Genomic DNA, 20,520 nt, shown 5'->3' on the forward strand with positions numbered 1-20,520 from the left:
CCACATAGGTATTCCTATGCCGAAGCGCTACCTTGCTGTTCGTAACAGGTCAGAGGGTGACGGTGTCTTCGCGTAGGCAAACTGCGAAGCACCACCACGTCACCAGAACGCCTCAGCTGACACGCTTCTCCCCCTTCCTCGGTGATTCCTACGCTGGCTGTGTCTTCGCGTGAGCAACCCCGCGAAGCACCACAGGGTGAACAGAGCGCATCCGCCGACACGCTTACCTCAATCTGTAGCAGCACGGTCCGACCATAACAGGGGTCCGATTCCCAGAAGTCCGTGTCTTCGCAAAGAATACCGCGAAGCACCACGGATCCCACGATGAACGGACAGCCGCCCACTCTCCAACAAGCACAATACACCAAATCCAATCCAACCCGACTTCCGGGTCCAGAGGGTTTTTAAAGGTCCCGCCTTCAAGCCGCCAAGACTTCTGGGACATGAAGTCCCAACTTTAGGCAGGCGCGATTATCGGGTCTCAGAACCTGACAGCACGTCCTCCTGCCAGGCGCCTCCTAGATCCAGGTTTGCCCGGATTACGCGCATGGAACAAACGCACTGCTCTTGGAGCATGCACACCGGAACACGGTTCCCAGGAATCCTCCTCCGAACCAAATCCCTTCCAAGAAACAAGGTACCAAAGCCGCCCCTGATGATGGCGAGAGTCCAAGATCTTGCGTACCTCATATTCCAACTGGCCATCCCGCATCACTGGAGGTACTGCCACGCGGCGGCGTCCACTGGCCGGCTTCAGTATGTTACAATGGTATACCGGATGAATCCACAGGGAGGCTGGCAGCTTCAAACGATACGCTACCAGATTCACCTGGCGGACGACAACATACGGGCCAATGAAGCGAGGATGGAACACGCTGCGGTATCTGAACCTGATGTTCTTGGTGAATAGCTACACCCGGTCCCCTGCTTGGTACTGAGGCCCGGCTTGCCGATGGAGATCAGCCCATTTCTTGTAGGCAAGTTTAGATCGCACCAACTCCGTTTGTATAAGCTTATGCACCCTCAGTAGATCCTTCACTTGAGCATGGACAGATGGATGATTCATAACTTCGCTCGGTATGGTCAAAGGCAACGTGTTGGCATGATACCCGGTGTTTGCCCTCAAAGGGGTTTCCTTGATGGAACTGTGCCAAGAGTTATTATATGTGAGTTCCGCCAGCCATAGCAACGACACCCAGGATTCAGAGGCCTCCTTAGCATAGAATCTCAGGTACTTCTTGAGGGTTTGATTTAACCGCTCAGTCTGGCCATCGGTCTGCGGATGGAAACTTGTGGATAAGGCCACCTCCACATGCAACGCCTCACACCACGCCTTCCAAAATCGTGCTACAAACTGCGGTCCCCTGTCGGAAATTATGACTTTGGGAAGGCCATGCAACCGTACCACCTGTTGCAACAGCATTTGAGCGGTTTGGGCGGCAGTCGGCAGGTTTTTACATGGAAGAAAATGTCTGGCTTTGGTTAAACTGTCCACCACCACAAGTATGGCGTTGCACCCTTGATCCATGGGTAACCCTACCACAAAATCGAGACTGATGGTCTGCCATGGGCTGGAAGGAGTGGGCAACGGCATTAGAAGCTCCTTTGCTTTACAGGTCTCAACCTTGGCTCGAGCACAGGTGTCGCATTGGGAAACCCAGGTTTTCACATCCTTAGCCATATTATCCCACCAGAAGGATCGTTGCAGGAAAGACATTGTTTTCGTGAATCCAGAATGTCCTGCTAGCACTGCGTTGTGACACCAGTTAAAAGCCTTTTGGAGAATCTCATGGTGCGGCATATACAGGCGGTTGCGGAACAAAGGTTCCCCATGCTCTAAGGAGCGGTTTTGACCTTTCGTGACCCATTCTTGCCATTGGGCCAGGGTCTTATGATTCTTCACCTGATCCAGAAAGCCTTCCACCGTGACCCCAAACACAAACTTCTCGGGGGGTACAATGGCCTCAGGAGCAACCAGGCACCTGACATCTTCTTCCCTTTGTCTGGACAGCGAGTCTGCTTTGCGGTTGTCAATGCCAGGACGGAAGGTAATTACAAAGTTGTATTCCGCAAAGAATAAGGTCCATCGCATTTGCCTCTGTGATAAATGCTGTGCGGTTGTCATATATTGTAGGTTGCGATGGTCTGTGTATACCGTGACAGGATGTTGAGCCCCCCACAGGTAGTGCCTCCATTTCTGGAAGGCTTTATTGATCGCCAGGAGTTCTTTCTCTGCCATGGTATAATTTACCTCTGCTTGGTTCAGTTTCTTGGACAGGAAGGCCACCGGATGCAACTGCCCTGTCTCCCATTCCCTTTATGACAGGACCGCACCAATAGGAAAGATATGACGCGTCGGCCTCAACGATAAAAGGAACATCGACCTGAGGATGGCGTAATACTGGCGCCGAACAAAACACCTCCTTGAGCTGTTCAAACGCCATCGTTGTCTCAGGAGTCCATACATAGGAAACCCCTTCTCTCAGTAGCTTGGTGATGGGGGTTGCCAACTGAGAAAAGTGTGAGATGAACCGCCGATAAAAGTTGGCGAAACCAACGAATCGTTGTACATCTTTCACGGTCTTGGGGATCTGCCACTCCTGCACCGCTTTCACCTTTCTGTCTGCCATACTGAACCCCAGGGGACTTAGGATCACCCCCAAGAACTCCACCTGCCGCACGCTGAACTCGCACTTACTTAACCTACAATAAAGGTGGTTCTCTTGCAGTCTTCGTAAGATCATACACACATGCTCAGAATGCTGCGCCGGAGAAGCAGATGAGATGAGGATGTCATCTATGTATACAACCGCTATGTGGTCCAGATAGTCCGTCAGAACGTCATCTAGGAAGTATTGAGACGCTGCAGGGGCATTACACAGCCCGAACGGCATAACCAGATATTCGTATAGTCCGTATCACGTCTAAAACGCCGTCTTCCACTCATCTCCCTACCTTATACGGACCAGGTGGTAGGCCTCACGTAGATCGAGGCGAGTGTAAATCGAGGCCTCCCTCACCTGGTCCAACAACACGGGGATGAGCGGAAGCGGGTAACGGTTTCTCACAGTGTTCTTGTTCAGAACACGATAGTCTATACAGGCTCTCAAGTCTCCATTGGCTTTGGCTGTAAAAAAAAGTGGAGAGGCCGCAGGTGAACGGGATGGTCTTATGAACCCCAAGGCGCTGTAGTGATTGATATATTCACGTAGATGTTTGTTCTCCGGTTCGGAAAGGGCATAGACCCTACAGGACGGTATGACTGCTCCATCCACCAGAACGATCCGGCAGTCATACTCACGATGTGGGGGCGATGACTCAGCTTTAACCTCGCTGAGCACATCCTGGAATAACGCATACTCCGAAGGCAACTCGACCTCCTTCTCTGCCGCCGTGGCCACCTGATGCACCAAGGCGAGAGCCAATGCAACGGAGCTATGTTCTTTCATACATTGCGACAAGCATTCCCTGGACTGGAATTGAATGGTTTTTTGTCACCAATCCATGAAAGGGTTGTGTCGCTACAGCTATGGCATGCCCAGTATGATTTCATACTGAGGAGCTTCGATAATATTGAGAACAATGCTCTCCACGTGACCCTGAGGAATCCCAGGAAAGGTTATTTCCAGTGCCTCAGTGTGTTCAACAATGGGGCCTGACTTTAAAGGGGTGCCATCCACTGCCAACACAGGTTTAGGTTTCTGGCTGCGTACTCGTGACAACCCCAACCGCTGAACTAACCCCTGGTCAATGAAATTCCCTGTGGCTCCTGAGTCTATCATGGGCCGAACCGGATAACTGGTTTGATGAACCGCTAATCGCATATCCAACACAATATGCGATTCTGAGGTTTTGAGTTCCGCTAAGGCCAATGAGGGGATCTGCCAATCCGGTTTCCGTGTCTCCTCTTCAATCCCGGGAGAGGGCTGGAGTTTCTCCTCTGAGTCTCCTACCATATTCACAGCTACCTTTTCCCCCGGAAAATAGGTGTTCCTTCTCTTAGGTTTTGTGGGACAATCACGGACGTAGTGTCCCTTTTTGCCGCAGAAGAGGCCTAACCCCTGGGCCCGACGGCTCTCCCTTTCTGACTTAGATAAGGGTGGTCTGATGGCGCCTATGTCCATCGGCTCGGGTCCTGTCTCCTTGGGAGTAACCTGAGACCGATTTTCCAATTCTTTTACAGGAAAAGACCTATCCCCCCTTCGGCCTCCCCCGTGTCTTGCAGAAATACGATGGTCCAGTCGTAGCGTAAGATTAATGAGATCAGTGCAGGAGGCGGGTTGTGGGTCGATTTGTGCCAACACGTCTTTCAACTCCTCACACAACCCCTGGTAATACAGGGACATTCTTTTCTCCGCCCATTCAGCCGCATCTCCAGTGAGATACGAGATCGCGAAAGCTAATCTAGAGATATTAGTAGGAAAGGACGCAGGCCTACACGAAAAGTGCAGCGCTATCTGTGTGAGGAAGGTCTGTATTTTATGGGGATCCCCAGAATACCTCTCCGGTGTGGCTAAAGGGACTGGAGGAGGTACCATAACGTGTATCTGAGGGTTGGATGAGGAGGCGTTGAAAGGGTTGCGCGCCTGTCTATCCACCCATTCCCTTAACGCCGCAGTCTCAGCCTTGGAATCTGCTAGCACCTGCTGCACTAGCACCAGAGCTTGTAGTACGTCCTCCAAGGTTGCCATGTTTGGGAATCACCTGGACCAATAGGAGCAACAATTCTTGGGTATTGGATTCTGTCAAGGGCTACACGCTCCTCAGGATCCAGGCGATGCTCAAAGGGTCCACCTCCAGACCTCCCCAAGCTTGGTTCTAATCAAACACCCAAGCTTAGAGGCGGTCAGGCGAGGGAAAATGTAAACGGCCGGGATGGTGCAGCCAGGAGACTGCCAATCTAGAAAACAAAGGGAGAGCCTGTTATAAGTATTCTTGGACACCTATCTGTCTTTACACTCCAATGTTTTCATACTCATACCTTGCTAAGAGTATCAGCGGGTAGAACCTCATTGACGCCTGACGCTCTCCTCCTGAATGCTGCCCCCTGGAATCCTCCTATCGGAACATAAGCACATCATTACTCCCCTATCTCGCCTACTATGTACCTCTTGTATCTAGACTCCTTCTTTCTACCTACCAGTGACACACACCACGAGGACACTATGGAAACCGTCAGGTAATGCCGATAACAAGTCCTCTTAGCAATAGAAACGATAAGGCACCCCCTCTTCTGTTACGTCACAGAAGTTGGAACAGTATCAAAATGAAATGCACCAGAGCCCGGAAAGTAACAAGAAATAGTAATCACAGAAAACAAGAACACTCTTCAGAGTGATCCTACTCCTAATCGCAGATTCAGAGTAGTCTTCTCCTCGCATAGCAAGGCACTCCTCCGGGTGAGAATCTCTCTTACCACACAGGTATTCCGCCAGCGTCTGTGTCTTCGGGAACCATCAGCGAAGCCCCACAGCGCCTCCACTTCGCAACTGCCGAAGCGCTACCTTGCTGTTCGTAACAGGTCAGAGGGTGACGGTGTCTTCGCGTAGGCAAACCGCGAAGCACCACCGCGTCACCAGAACGCCTCAGCTGACACGCTTCTCCCCCTTCCTCAGTGATTCCTACGCTGGCTGTGTCTTCGCGTGAGCAACCCCGCGAAGCACCACAGCGTGAACAGAGCGCATCCGCCGACACGCTTACCTCAATCCGTAGCAGCACGGTCCGACCATAACAGGGGTCCGATTCCCAGAAGTCCGTGTCTTTGCAAAGAATACCGCGAAGCACCATGGATCCCACGATGAACGGGTAGCCGCCCGCTCTCCAACAAGCACAACACACCAAATCCAATACAACCCGACTTCCGGGTCCATAGGGGTTTTAAAGGTCCCGCCTTCAAGCCACCAGGACTTCTGGGACATGAAGTCCCAGCTTTAGGCAGGTGCGATTATCGGGTCTAAGAACCTGACACATACTGAACAAGACAGAGTCTAACAATTCCAGCCAACCACATTGATTCGGGTCGGCTAAAGCGTTGACAGACTCGGAGACAGTACCTTTCTTGTTGCGGCCAACACGGCGATGCAGGTCGGTCGGGACAACCGCCGCGGTTGCGATGTTAGATTGAAGCGTTGCAGCGCGCGGTGTCCTCATGGCTCGATGCAGGCAGTGGCTCAATGACAAAGTCATTGAGGCCAAGGCTTGCGTTGCAGGATGAGACCGTGCTTGGTGCGGTGCTGGTAGGCCACAGTGCGGTGATGGAGCCAGGTGATGTTCGAGTCGGGCAGCAACAGAGTCGTTGACATCTGTGCAGCATGTAGCGAAGCGGCGCGGAGTGCGGTGCCCACAGGACGCGGTGCAAGCAGTGGCTTATTGCAGAAGTTAGTGAAACCAGGGTTGCATTGCAAAATGAGGCAGTGCTCACTACGGGGCTTTCAGGACACGGAGTCTGCGATTGACTAGTTGACTGAGTCGGCTGCTCTTTTCTTCTGTGGCAACTGGAACCAGTGGAACCAGAGAGGATGGTGAGGTATTTGCTGTTCCTGAGACCTCGTGAACAGAGCGCAAGCTCCACTTCAAGCCCTTGGAGATACTTTCTCAAGCAGGATGCACACACAGTTCCTACCCTTGGCAGAAACAGCCACTGCAGGTCAACCCCAGACAGCACACAGCAAAGGGTCAGCACTCCTCCTCCAGTTTCTCCAGCTCTTCTCCTTGGCAGAGGTTCCTCTTGAAGTGCAAAAGTGATAACAAGTTCTGGGGTCTGGGCCCCAATACTTATACAGCAAAATCATTTGTTCTCTGGTGGCAGAGAAGCCCTGTGCCCAGTCAAAACCAGTCTTGTCGTCTCTGGTGCAGCTTCCTGGCAGGAGGTGGAGACAGCATTGTGGAAGGCAGACCATGCCCATTCAGGTGAAAGGAAATCTCCTCCACCTATTTTAAATGCAGCCCAGATCTATTCAGCCCAGCCCTGACTCATCCAGACTCTCTGGAGCCACTGCACCTCTCCAGTCCCTGCCACTCCAAAGCTAGACAGTCAATACACATACTATCAGAGGCATACTGTATGGCTAAGCAAGAAAAACCTACGTTCTAAAAGTGGCATTTTCAAACAAAGAATTTAAAAATCACCCTCACTAAAAGATGTATTTTAACATTCTGAGTTCAGGCACATCAAACTTTATTTTCCTTTCTGGTTCCCAAGGGCAGTTATGTTTATAAGATGTTAGAAACAAGCTCCCTTTCTATCCTATTGGATCAGATAGCCTTGCAATAGTGAAAAACGAAATTGGCAATATTTCACTATCAGGACATGCCACACACACCAGGGCATGTCCAACCTTTCACATACACTGCACCCTGCCTACAGGGGTACCTTGGGCCTACCTTAGGAGTGACTAACATGTAAGAAAAGGGAAGGTTAGAGTCTAGCAAGTGGGTGGATTTGCCAAGTCGATGTGGCAGTACTACACTGCTCACGGATGCTGCAGTAACAGATCTGAGTCACATTTACTGGCTGCTTATGTGGGTGGCACAACCAGTGCTGCAGCCCACTAGCAGCATTTGATTCATAGGCTCTGGGCACCTATGGTGCACTGTACTAGGGAATGACTGGTAAATCATATCAGCCAATCATGGAAACACCAATCCATAGCAACAATTAACAAAGGGAGCACTTGCACTTTGGCACTGAGCAGCAGTGGCAAAGTGCCCAAAGCATCTAGACCAGCAAAATGAAGCCCAACAAGCAGCATAAACACAGGAGGCACAGGCAAAATACAGGGAAAACCCACGCCAATGATGCCAGACCTGGGTGCCTTAGCTAAAATGAAGGTGTCTTATGGGACTATATCTTACCTCTTTTTTCGCTTCTTTCTACAGGGCAACAAGAAGGGCTCCTTAATGTCTGAATTTGCATAATTGCTGTATGTTTACAGGCTGATCTTTGTCGTTTGTCACCATTGGATTCGGATTACTGTAAACACAAGTTGTGGCATGCATAGTGGTGGAACAACATCTGTGTTGTTTAAACGTGTGGCTTTTTGATAATAAATGCTGTATCCCAGTCACCTCACTACCGCTTTGTTTTCTTTTCCCCTACTCATGTATTCCTCTATGCCCAGCCTGTGTCCTTGGCCCACTTGTCTTGCAAATAAAAAAATTCTACTAATAGGGTATTTACTGAGTTATGGTGCGATTTAGAGTACGGTGGACAGGTACTGTGTCAGAAATTTGCCAGACATCCCAACCATCTAATTACAAGCCCCTTAGGATTTAATGGACTTTGTGACAGAGTAACCCTCCCACCAAATTCTAAATTAGGCCCTTGGTTTGGGTGAATATTAGTTTTGAAAATATCTTGATCTTCTTTCCTAGCTTGCAATGTAGTATTGCTTTGTGTTGAACTGCTGTGTGTTGGTTGTTCTATTATGATATCAATAAAAACATTCAGACCTAATTTTAGCAGGTGAGAAAAACAACCATGCACCAGCCAACCGACAGGGAAGGGGTAATGTTGGACCATGATATAGAGCAGGCACATGCTGAGGTCATTCGGGTAGAACACAATCATGCTGAGGACAAAAGAGGTGGAGAAAATCATCACACGGGCAAAAAGTGAGAATAACCATCTCCCAGCCAAGGAACAAGTGCCCTGGCCAGGAACACGCACAGCTCATCAGTTGAGAAGTACTGCACAAATATCAAAAGCTGGGAACAAGAGTGATGCAACTGTCGGTCCTCGAGAGGAGCCATGATATGGTAAACATGTAGGAAGACGCATGCTGACATCTGCCACTACGGAGTGTTTGACTCAAGGGCATCACACTATAAGAATTACACCGCGAAAACACACGAGAACAAGAATTATGCAGAGGATGTCAGGTTAGCCATGAACCATGTCAAGGTTATCAGGTAGAGACTAATATCATGCTGTGGTCATGGTGCCCTTGTGCTGTGCCCCATAAAATGGCGTCTTTGTGTAGAGCGGCGCAGGGATAGTGCGCACTGTTCTTTTAGTTCTCTCGCCACAAGAATTCAATTACATTCAACATTCCTTCCATGCACTCTCGACAGATAGTTCTTATCAAGTGGACCCTTGGTAAGTGCTCTCTGATTATAGGGTCGGAATTCCTCGCTGTCGCTGCCGTGCAGCTCTATAATTCCCTGTATCTTCGGTAAGGCCTTTTTTTATCAACTCTGGATTATCCTTTGGTTCTCCGCAGCCTCAATGTATTAAATCGCCTGCTGTACACCAATAACTGTTTCCCGCTGCCTTGTATGTTTAAATCAGTCTTTTGCATACTTCATTCCTAAAGGGCAGCACACACTGATTAACGCAGAAGGCACCAGCGACCTCTGCACAGAGTGCAACCTCGGGGAAATAGTATAGTCTAAATTCGGGCCAGCGCGGAATGGACGTCATTTAGGGTCACTGCGACCCCTGGCTTGCCCTTGCTACCCCTAACACTGCCTTTGGGACCCCTGGCCTCAGAATTGGTCAAATCTGTGCCAGGAACACCTGGGCAATTGGGGCCCACTCTCTATATTTTTTGATAACAATAATAGTAAATAAATAGAATAAATTATTCACTAATAGTGTAATGCAAATGAAGTACAATAAGTTCGAATGTGCCCTTCCACGGCAGCTGAGGTAAGTAAAAAAAGCTTTCAAATGTATGTTATGTGCGTGCTTGCGGGTGAGAGTGGGTTTGTGTGTGAGTGTACATGTGTGAATGCGTGTGTATGTGTGTGTGTGTGTGTGTGAAAGTGGAGGTCAAAGGGCGTGTGATGTCACTTCAGCTACCCCTGGCATTGCGGTGAATTGCCGTCCATGCAGGACAGGTCACATGCGTGTGGCCCTGATGCACGAAAGCCATGTTAACCTAATCTTCGCCATGTATTCGCGAATAAAGTAGGGCCCGTGCCTCCCACTCTTCAGTATGACATGTAGAAGGGCATGTGCCATCGATCCTCACAATATTTATTTGGGCACAGTGGATGTCACAATGAATGTAAAGGGTCAAAATCTCCATTAAAATGCGTGTCCGTCGATCTCCTTTGAAACGTTTAAGAGGCTCAATGAATGCATGCGTGGATTGCAATATAACATACATTGGTGTACAGCGACGGCCCTGTGCCAGCTCTCTTTTACTATTCCTTGGGGCCCAATGATGGACCTGCATCATCATCTTTTTAGTATTCATTAGAGCCCAATAACAGCTTGCACTCCCTCACTTTTCATATTTATTAGGGTCCAATGTACAGCTTGCACCACCTCCCTTGTATTATTCATTAGGGCTCACGGAAGGATGAAAGCCAGGTCCACATTGCAGGAAAAAGAAAGGGATGAAATGTTTGAATACATCTCAGCCATTGGTTCCACAGGTCTCTGGTGCATGCGATTATTTATGAATCAATTGTCATGTATAGTGCACTGTGTGAAGCGAATGCCTCCTAGCCTCAGAATGCCACTGTAGGTGTCAAGACGGTCCTAACATTTTCACTGGGTCTTCCGGATGCAGTTGCTGACAAAAATGGCCATATCGCATCTATATGTCTCAATGGTGTTCCTTGTCCAACATGCACTTGATTATGTAACCTATCAACATGGAGCTGAAAAGGGTAATGTAAAACCCTGTCCATGCAAATTCAAGGTCATGGCTGTCAATTAGGCGAAGCTAGGGGTATTAATCGCTGCTCAGGAACAGCCCCTTGGTGTCTCTGGCAGTGCCTTTGCTGTCCTCAGTCTCAATTGTCATGAAGTCAGAAATGCGGCGAAATAAGGAGCAATGAGCATGATTCAGAGTTTTGCAAACGGGTTTACTCTGTCGCAAATGTGATGAATATCACTACAAAACAGGTGATATGAGCCATGTTTGCTTTCACAAGTGTTCATGCTTGCCCTTCCGGCAGCTGCAAAAAGAAGTCTGCTGAGGACCATATGGGGCAAATATCCATCGGCAGTGAAAGGGTGTGTGATATTACTTCTGCTGTGTTGGCACTTTGAGAATTAACGCCATGCCCAATGTGCACAAGTCCTGCTTCAGCACGGATGAGGCCTCTCTCCAGCTGATGTACACTTTTAGGCAGCACTATGCTTATGAGACCACGCGTGTTCTCTCCTGGGTGGAAGCCTCCATTATCCTAGATAAGTGGGACTTCGCAGGTGTCGCCTTCTCGCCCAGGGCCATGATTTGGATTAAGCACGTCTGGTACAGGAGAGATCTGGTGCCTCACTACTGACAGAGAGACTAATCCCCCTCTCTGACTGATCCTCAACCACTTTTGTTCAAATTGCAGTAGAATACTTTCCGGATTTGATATCTTTCTGTCCATCAAGTTCAAGGTGAGCCCTGTAAGCCAGCATTGCCACCCACTGAGGTCATTTCATGCCAAATGGCGGAGCGAAATCTTCCGTGCAATTTTTTTAGACTGACAAAAAATAGCAAGTTTTTCTTTTTGGGAAGTCTCATGAAAAATGCGTATTGTTGTTTGTCTGCCCCATTATCTACATGAAATTTGCAAGAACATTGGGAGGAAACATAACAGAATTTAGAAACAAAAATGTAGCAGAAATGGTAAGGTAAAAATTGCGTTTTTAATAAAAAAAAAAAAAGTAAAGTGAATTTTGGTGGCGAAACATTAAGACTTACAAACAGAGCCAAAAGTGGAACTAAACAAAAATTTTAGACAAAAAAAATGGAATTGTTATGTTATGCTATGCCATGTTATGTTGGAGAAGTTTGTATATTGCACATTAGCATGGCCGTAAGGCACTGTTAAAGTTCTGGTACCCTGACATCAAGACTTTGAGAATCCTGTTTCAAACTAAGTTGAGTCATCAGTAGAGTTGGTGAGGTTCCGTGAGCTTGACTCAGTCCTATTAGCGTGATAGGGGGTAGTTTGTGATGGATGCGAGTTTCCGGAGTTGTTTTTCCAATTTGGGTATGTACCGTCTGGGTGCACTAGAATGCATATTGTCATGCTAGCAATCTGTGCATGAGGTAATTGCAAGTATGGTTGTGGAGTGAAAAGTCCACAGTAACTCTTTAGCAGACAAAAAGATGTAGTATTTGCATTTTCTGAACTACGAATTGTTGTGGCTTAGTAGATGGTTTTTAGGGGGTTTGGGAGAGGTCAGCCTTTGTTGTATTTGTGTGCAGTGTTGTGTTGGGAATGGATTGTATTGTTTCTATATGGTCGAAGTCCTTGTGGGAATGGTGCTATCACAAGTTATTTGGCTGTGTTGGATATATGCATAATGTTCTGTCTAATGTGGTTTCTTGGAGGTTGCATGTGTTGTGTATTATGGTTAACACTGCTGTGAGCTCCTGAATGCACAGCTATGTGGCATATCTGGGCTGTTGGATACAAGGTTAGAGTTATGCCTAGGGTATTTTTTGGATGTTGTGTGTGCTGTTTCTCAGTGGTTGTTGTTATTGTTATGGGCACAATGATATTCTACTGTATGGACTATCAGTGTGCTATTGGCAAGGTAAGCTGCTTTTTTTGTCTTTACACTCCAACAAATGATGTGTGTGTGTTGTGTTCTTATAGTAAGTCTTGTTGTCAGCTCAATGATGCCCAGCTGTAGCGGGTAACTGATATATATCGGATGTGTGATCTTTGACATGGTTGTCTCTAACAGGCAAGCTAGGGAATAAACTGGTTAAATTAATCCAGAGTACTATCTGCTTCTCTCTGTGGGCTGATAATTACGTCTAAGCTGTTTATTATGTTCTTTAAGAAATATTCTGCAAGTATGTTGTCCTGTGGTTATTGCTTGATTTACACCTTCTTACTAATTTTCTTTAGCAATGTGTATTTATACCTTCAATTGCCAATCAATGTATCTGTTAATGTTCTGTCATTGTTGGTATTAATCAAGATGACAGATTCCTTTCTTGGTCGACCGTGCAAGTGACCAAGTCATAAAACTTAAACTAGTTATTTGGCACACTGCTATCGCTGGGAGGACCTTGACTCTTCCAAATGTGACTGATCTCGTGTTTATCTTTATTTCAATACTAATCCCCTCCTCACCGCCACCATTGACATCCACATGCTACTCGCCCAGGGACACCCCGCATCCCTCATCCCACTAGACCTCTCCTCAGCCTTCAACACCATCTCACACCGCACGATCACAGCGAGACTTCACGACGCGGGGATACGAGGAACTGCCCTCAACTGGATCTGATCCTTCCTCTCCGGCAGAACCCGGACGATCAGACTCCTTTCCTTCCTCTTCAAACCAACAGAGATCAACTGCGGAGTACCCCAAGGATCGCCACTCAGCCCCAGGCTCTTCAACATCTACATGGCCCCCCTCGCCTCCACCGTTAGACAGCACGGGCTCAGCATAGTCTCATACCCCGACGACACCCAGCTCATCCTCTCCCTCATGAAGAACCCTGAGGACACCAGACTCGGCTTCCAGGAAGGAATGAAGGACATCCCGCGCTGGATGAAAGGCAGCTGCCTGAAGCTCAACTCGGAGTAGACCGAAGTCCTCATCCTAGGACCCTCCAACTCGGCCTGAGACAACACCTGGTGGCCCTCTGCCCTCGGGAGTCCACCCACCCCTACAGACCACGCAAGAAACCTCAGCATCATCCTGGACTCCTCCTTCACCATGACCCGCTAGGTCAACTCCGTCGCCTCCACCAGCTTCAACTGCCTTCGCATCCTCCGAAAGACCTTCAAATGGATACCCCCCGAATGCAGAAAGACCGTCACCCACTGACTCATAACCGTCAGACTGGATTAGGGCAATGCCCTCTACGCCGGAATTAATAGAACTCTGCTCCACAAGTTCCAAACCATCCAGAATGCTGCAGCAAGACTCGTCCTAGGGACACCACAACACGAATACATGACCCAACACCTACGAGACCTCCACTGGCTTCCCATCGAGAAGAGAGTGACCTTCAATCTTCTAATCAATGCCTACAAATCCCTCCACTACTCCAGACCCAAATACCTCAACGAGAGAGTTTCCTTCCACGTACCCAAAAGGAACCTCCGCTCCGCCGACCTCACCCTGGCAGAGACCCCCCGCACCTGCAGAAACAGAGCTGGTGGACGAGCCTTCTCCTACATTGCAGCCAAGACCTGAAACGGGCTCCCAGCAAACATCAGACACTTCCCGAACCTACACACCTTCAGGAAGAAGCTCAAGACCTGGCTCTTCAACTGAACTGGAGCTGCACCCCACCCCCGCCCCCAGCGCCTTGAGACCCTCACGGGTGAGTATCGAGCGTTATAAGCCCCCTGATTGATTGATTGAATCCCAATCACTGGAGCTGTGTGGGGCTGTGCTTTAGTTTAAGTAATCTGGAGAATACATATGCCTGGAGGTTCCAAAGCACGAGAGGCAGAGAGGCTGAAATAATAATAGGATTAAATCTGTGGTGATATCTCCATTGCGAGGACGAGACAGCCCATTGGACAAAGAAGAGGCAAGTCATATAGCGCAGAGCAGGAGACATCTGAGGCCTGTCGAGTCTACCCTCAGGGTCCAGGTATTCTGGGACATGAAAATCAGCTGCAGTCATGAGCCCAAGCAGCAAATTGTCTCACACCAAGGAGTGTAGTTAAGTGTAATTTCTCCCCCCTGCCATCAGGCCCAAAGACCAATTGCCCTCCCTACCTGCTGCAATAGCGCATCAATTAGCTTCTGAAGATTAGCTATTGGGGAAGAGTGGGCGGCACAGACTACTGACAACTGGGTTGTGTGAAAAAGGCTGATTAATTGAAACAGGTGCATATTACAACATAACCTGGGCCTTTGCATTATAAAACTATAGCCTCAGTGTACATCTTTACGATAAACTACTCCACCCCTAAATTAACCGTCCTCAATAATCTCCTCAAACTTGAATAACATACATGCATCAGAGCTGCTGAACTGAGAGTGGGACCTCTAAAATCCAAACACTTTTCCTACCTCAACTACCCTTTGAATCTCAATGAACTTCCTACCTAACCTTTTAACTTTCTATGTCATCCAGGTGCGAACTTCCTACCCATTCCCCTTCAGCCTGAACTGCCGCTGACAAATAATAACACAGGTACTGACTGCAGACCTAACCCACGGTACAAGTGACCCTTGTACATTCAGATGTTCCACTACCTCCAAATCTTCCTGCTCTCCCCATCCTTTGAGTGCTTCCAAGGACATTCAGGTCCTTTTCTACATTCAATCCACTTCTCAACGCCACCAACCCAAGTCCAACCAGTGAGTCGCAGGCAGTGCTTTAAATGGGCCGGTACTGTCCAGTACGGACAGTACCGGCACTTTTTCAGACAGGCCAATGGGCCTGGGCGGGAGCCAGTCACATATCTCCCATGCATTTCTGTTTTCCAGGATATTCATGGAAATCGACATGGAGGGGGGGGGGGGGGGCAGTTCCATAATTGAAGGAAGCTGAGCAAGCCTACGTAAAAACATATGCAGTGCATGATAATAATTTCTGGAAGGGGATATGGAGCTCTAGTGAAAAGAGTGCGCACAGGACAGGATGGCTTTACATTTAATATCAGAAGGGCCTTTATATGAATACGGGAATGTATGTTGTTCTTACAATGTTTACTATTAGTATACAAATAACAACATTAATGACTATTACTATTGTTGCTAGTGTTGTGGTGGGGATTGTGGTTGTGAAGGTGGTGGTGGTCGTTGTTGTTGTGGTGGCGGTATTACTCCAGGCAATCATAAAATTAAACATTGTGAAAACACCCATGCACTAGGAATGCTATTAGAAAAAAAGAGAACCCTGGCTTGCCCTCGCATTTCCACGAAGAGGCCTTGCCCACGCGGTGGTGATGGGCATTGCAGACTCCCATCAAGTACACAGGCTCTTGAGGAAGGTGCTTTTAATATACACGTCTGCATTTGACCTCATTTGATGGGTTTTTCAGCGGGAAAGAACAGACACGTCCCCGTGGCCTGATTTACAGGGAAATACAAACAATTAAAATGAGGAACATTTGTAAAGACTTGCCTCACCCCCATCGGCTGCTTCCGCTCACCCCAGCGCAGCGCGGGGTGTCTCCGGCACAGGCAGGCGTGTCTCGGGGTGTACCCTGGAAGGCGCCGAGAGGGCTGACGAGGGGCAATGACAGCTCACTTCAAACGGGGAGCGGTCAGACCTCGAGGAACGAAAGATTCTAAGACTAGGCGAGGAGAGTTGGGGGGGGGGGGGGGGGGGGGATTTCAAGAGTATATGAGGGGCAGGGTCCTGGCGCTGGGAAGGTGGGGCTGGCGGATGGGTCGGGTGGAATCGTTTACAGTTTACTTGATATGTGGCTTTACAGTATTGCTGTCTTTATCTTGACAACCCGATAAGATTTAAGGAGCAGGCAGAGCAGGGCTCTCATTGGCTTATCAGATGGAGTGGCTCTGGGGCCTCGGCGTGTGTGTCGCTCACTGCACCGAATAATGGATGCCTTATAGTATGTAAACCAGGAGTACGGTGGAAGGTTTCCCAAAAGGACCCGTGACATCCTGGCTACTCCACTGGACCAGGCGGGATAGGGGATGTGAGCAGTGCTCGAAATGGAAAAATAGAAGTGCAGGTACCTGCGTGTTTCTGAGAAGTGCAGGTACTCTCTAATTAAATATACTATGTCACTCTTGAAAAGTGCTGGTACTCTCCCTTTCAAAATGAAAAGGTGCCTGTACTCAGTACCGGGCAGTACCAGCACATTTAAAGCACTGGATATGAGAGAAAGGCATATGAGTTGGACCCAGAGTGCCCCTCCATTGAGGAGGCGCTGTGTCTGGGTCACTTCATGTGGCTGCCCCACTGTTTCCTAACAGTGTAGGAAAATAGTATAAGGTTCCGGGGTGCTAGGTCCAAAGGGAGAAGTGTAAGTGTGGCCACACAAAGAGAATGATGGCAGTTCTGGAGGCCACATGCGGAGTATTTGATCTCAGTGGTGTAACATAGCTCCCCGCAGCCCACACAGCGGGTGGGGGGGAGGGGCGAGCGCTAGGTGGTCCCCTCAGCACAGTAACCAGGCCCAAGAGCTTCTGATTGAATCCAGCGGGGTGCTCCTCCATGTACCTTGAAGGGGGCCGCCTCAAGTTTTGTTACGCCACTGTTTGGTCCAATGTGAAGTCCACACACTCTGGAGAATGAAGATAGATGACATGTGGCACAGACACGCCTTGCCACATTGGAGCAAGGTCTACACCCTGGGGCAGATATACAACTAAAGTGGCGGTGGTACTGTGTTAAGCCAAGAAGGCTAATGTCACGCTCCGTCACTTTAGGAACGCAGGGCTGCTCGTGGATCACACATAGAAGTTGCAACTCGTCATTTTTAAAATGATTGTTTATGTGCAGGAAGGCACACCTGCACATAAACAATCATTCATGGCGTTTTGCTGTTTCTATGTGTGCTACCCAACACTGAACACATAGAAACAGCAAATATGAAGAGAAATAACGCATTTCTCTTCGTTTTGCCTGTTTAAGACCTGGTTTTCCCTGGTCTTAATTTTGGCGCTACCCCATATTTGCACCACCCTTGTAAATATGGGTCAGCGTCAAAATCAATAGGTGTTGCGGCAGATCGCCCACTGCAACACCCATTGCCCATCCCTTTCACGCTAAGTATAGCATGAGATGGTGCCTTATTTGCAAGGTAGCGTTAAGCCACGTTAAGTAGCTTAACACCGCCTGGTGAGTAAAGCGAAGCCACTATCTCCACAGGAACGTTAATAAAGAGTGGCGTTCCTTTGGTGAACTTGTAAATATGCCCCCAAATGTATTAAGATAGGAGCAATGGCACATATGTAATGAGAAAAGAAAGGGATGCTGGTGATCTGGCAGATGGATATTGAAATAGCTTACAGGAATAAGCACTTGTATATTCTTTGATTCTTATGTGCAGTGTAAGGAAATATGCCATGCTGGTGAAAAACAGTGAGGTCCAAACACGTTATTAGGATTAAGTGTAATGATAAACGCTCATTCCAATAATTTATTTCTACAGTGCAGAGGTCAATTTTCATTTTGTCATTGAGCAACCAAGCTAATGTGAGAAATCACAGCTTACTGACTCACAGATTGCAAAGATTATTTCAGAGATAAAAAAACATTAATACTCTCAAGACTCAATGTGATTTCATCTCATTGCAAGCATTAAACCCCTTCTGTTAGGTTAACTGGATTTTTAAAGTGCTACAGGTTGCCTGGTTAGCTTCACTGCGCTAAACACCAATCTATAATAACCCCAAAATGGTTCTTATAAAATATCTTTGTATATAACTGCTACACATAAAAAAGAGCATGTCATAAACTATAGAGGCAGTTCCAATGAGATTAATCAGAAACATATTATAATTTAGGAGGGGGAGAGATGTCCCACTGGAGGCTCCACCTTTAGGGAGTCACAGTTCTACCCCACAGAGAAACCATTAGGACTTTACACTGCACATCTGCTTTTGTGCTGCACATTAACACGTTCTCTCATCTATTCAATAGTAGAGTAGCTGGCCAAGTGTCAGCAGAGATGTGTGCCCACCCATTAGGGGTGTGATATAGCACTTGCTTGAAAATGCTGAGGAACAAGGAAGTTGATCACAGAAAGTTTGTTGAGGACGCAGAACCACCTCCAGGCCATTGCTGGCCGCGCAACCACATATGTTGCTGTAGAGTGTCCATAGGTTTCCTGGTAACGCGGTGATGCAATCCCTGCAGTGAGAGGGGCAAGGGCGAGAGGGAGTCTTTTGAGTTTCACAGAAAGGAGGGAGGGACTGGTATATGGCCCCACAGTAAATATTCAGCAGGTGGCTAAAGTGCCCTCTAGACAAAGCGTGCATTTGGATGTTGCAATGTCAAGAAGCCCTCAGCCACTCAGGATGGAGGGCTAATGGGTCCATTGCTTGACTTGCACGAGCTCTTAGTCATGACAACCTGGGGTCAAACAGTCAACAGCCATTATGTACCTTTGCGACACAAGTGTTCTGAGAAGGCTCCAGTCCTGGCCGGTAAACACCGGCCCACAATGGTGAGTTCATAAGCCTTCAAAAGTAAACGTAAGGCCCAACTGAGAGTGGTGCACAACTCTGCACAGTGCATACGTATGCGTACTACTTTGGGTATAACTGAGAAATTCACTAGTCCATCAAGAGCAACTCGGATCTTCACAATAGAAAGACAACATTAGCCCATTGCTCCCGGGTGGGTATGAAAATAGGGTTTGAAGATCCATCACACACCAGGCCCTGGTGCCACTGGGCCTGCTGCACTATTGACTGCTATGCCCCTGAAATGCACTTTCCTCTGATTGTTGAAGCAAGGCAGCACATTTTTAGGTTGCTCGCTATGGGCGACATCACTGCGCATCCACACCCCAAGTTGCAGGACCCAACGTGCATCCTCCTTGTGCATTTGAATTGTACCCAGGACGGAGGACCACATGAGAATATTGGTCATACATGATATTGATGGGAATCCAACACGGGTGTTTATTTTGCGAACACAGGGGCAACCATCTTCTGGATGACGCCTTGAGCTAGTACTCGTACTAATTTGAGACCACAGCTCCTTTCCTGATACATGAATCAGAAGTTAGACCCATAGGTTTTTCAGGTTGAGCATATTCTGGTATACAGGGGATACAACCTATGCGTGGTCTTTAAATATCCCTTAGGCCCTCCCCAATGATGCGTTTATAGACATTTGAATTGAAAGGCAAGGACATCTATAACAGTTAGCTGGGGATAGCAACTACTACGGCTGGCTTACCCTTGCTACCCCTAGTTTCAAGGGATGTAAAGGTTTGGCAGGCATAGAAAGTGAACAGTGACTCCAAGAGCCCCGCTTACTGTTTCTACTTTGCAATCCTTGCCCATTCCCTAATCTTTTTGCAGCAAATTAGAGTCTGTTGAATGGCAACCAGGGCCTGACTGGCTGTATCAGGCACTGGGCTTTTCCCCTGTGGCCCGGAAGGGTGGGGGCCAATTTTGGACTGATGGGGGTTGTTTTTGTAACTGGGGGCCGGTTTTGCAGCAGTGCTGTTAAATTGGCCCCTTGTAAGAAAAGCGAAGCAAAAGTGTTCCCGCCAGTCCACCCCTCGCCTCCAACTCCCCGCCGGTCGTACGTAATTGCCAGGGTTGGTTTGGGGTCCCAGTCTGGTCCTGATGGTAAAGGGAACGAGAAAGGGTCAACCCTGTGATTTCATCGATGATAAAGGGGTGTGGGGTGTGGGATGTCACGTTCCTTGACCCTGACATTTTAGTGAATCGACATTCCTGCCGGATGCATGGATGAGAAAGAAGTCTGCTGAGATGTTAGCTCTTGGCCCCTGAGGTGGAGGTAACATGTAGAGCAACCCAGGGATATTCTCAGTTTCCTTTGCTTTTCAGCTCATTAATGCTGCAACAGGCACAAGTAATGAAACAACAGTACCTGAAATTTCCGATTTATGCGGAGAAGCCCACATGACCCTTATGTGCAAAAATACCTGATAGTTAGAACAATGTCACAAAGTGCTTGAACTATA

The sequence above is a fragment of the Lissotriton vulgaris genome, chromosome 2_1, assembly GCF_964263255.1.
Source record: "Lissotriton vulgaris chromosome 2_1, aLisVul1.2, whole genome shotgun sequence".
Classification (NCBI taxonomy): domain Eukaryota; kingdom Metazoa; phylum Chordata; class Amphibia; order Caudata; family Salamandridae; genus Lissotriton; species Lissotriton vulgaris.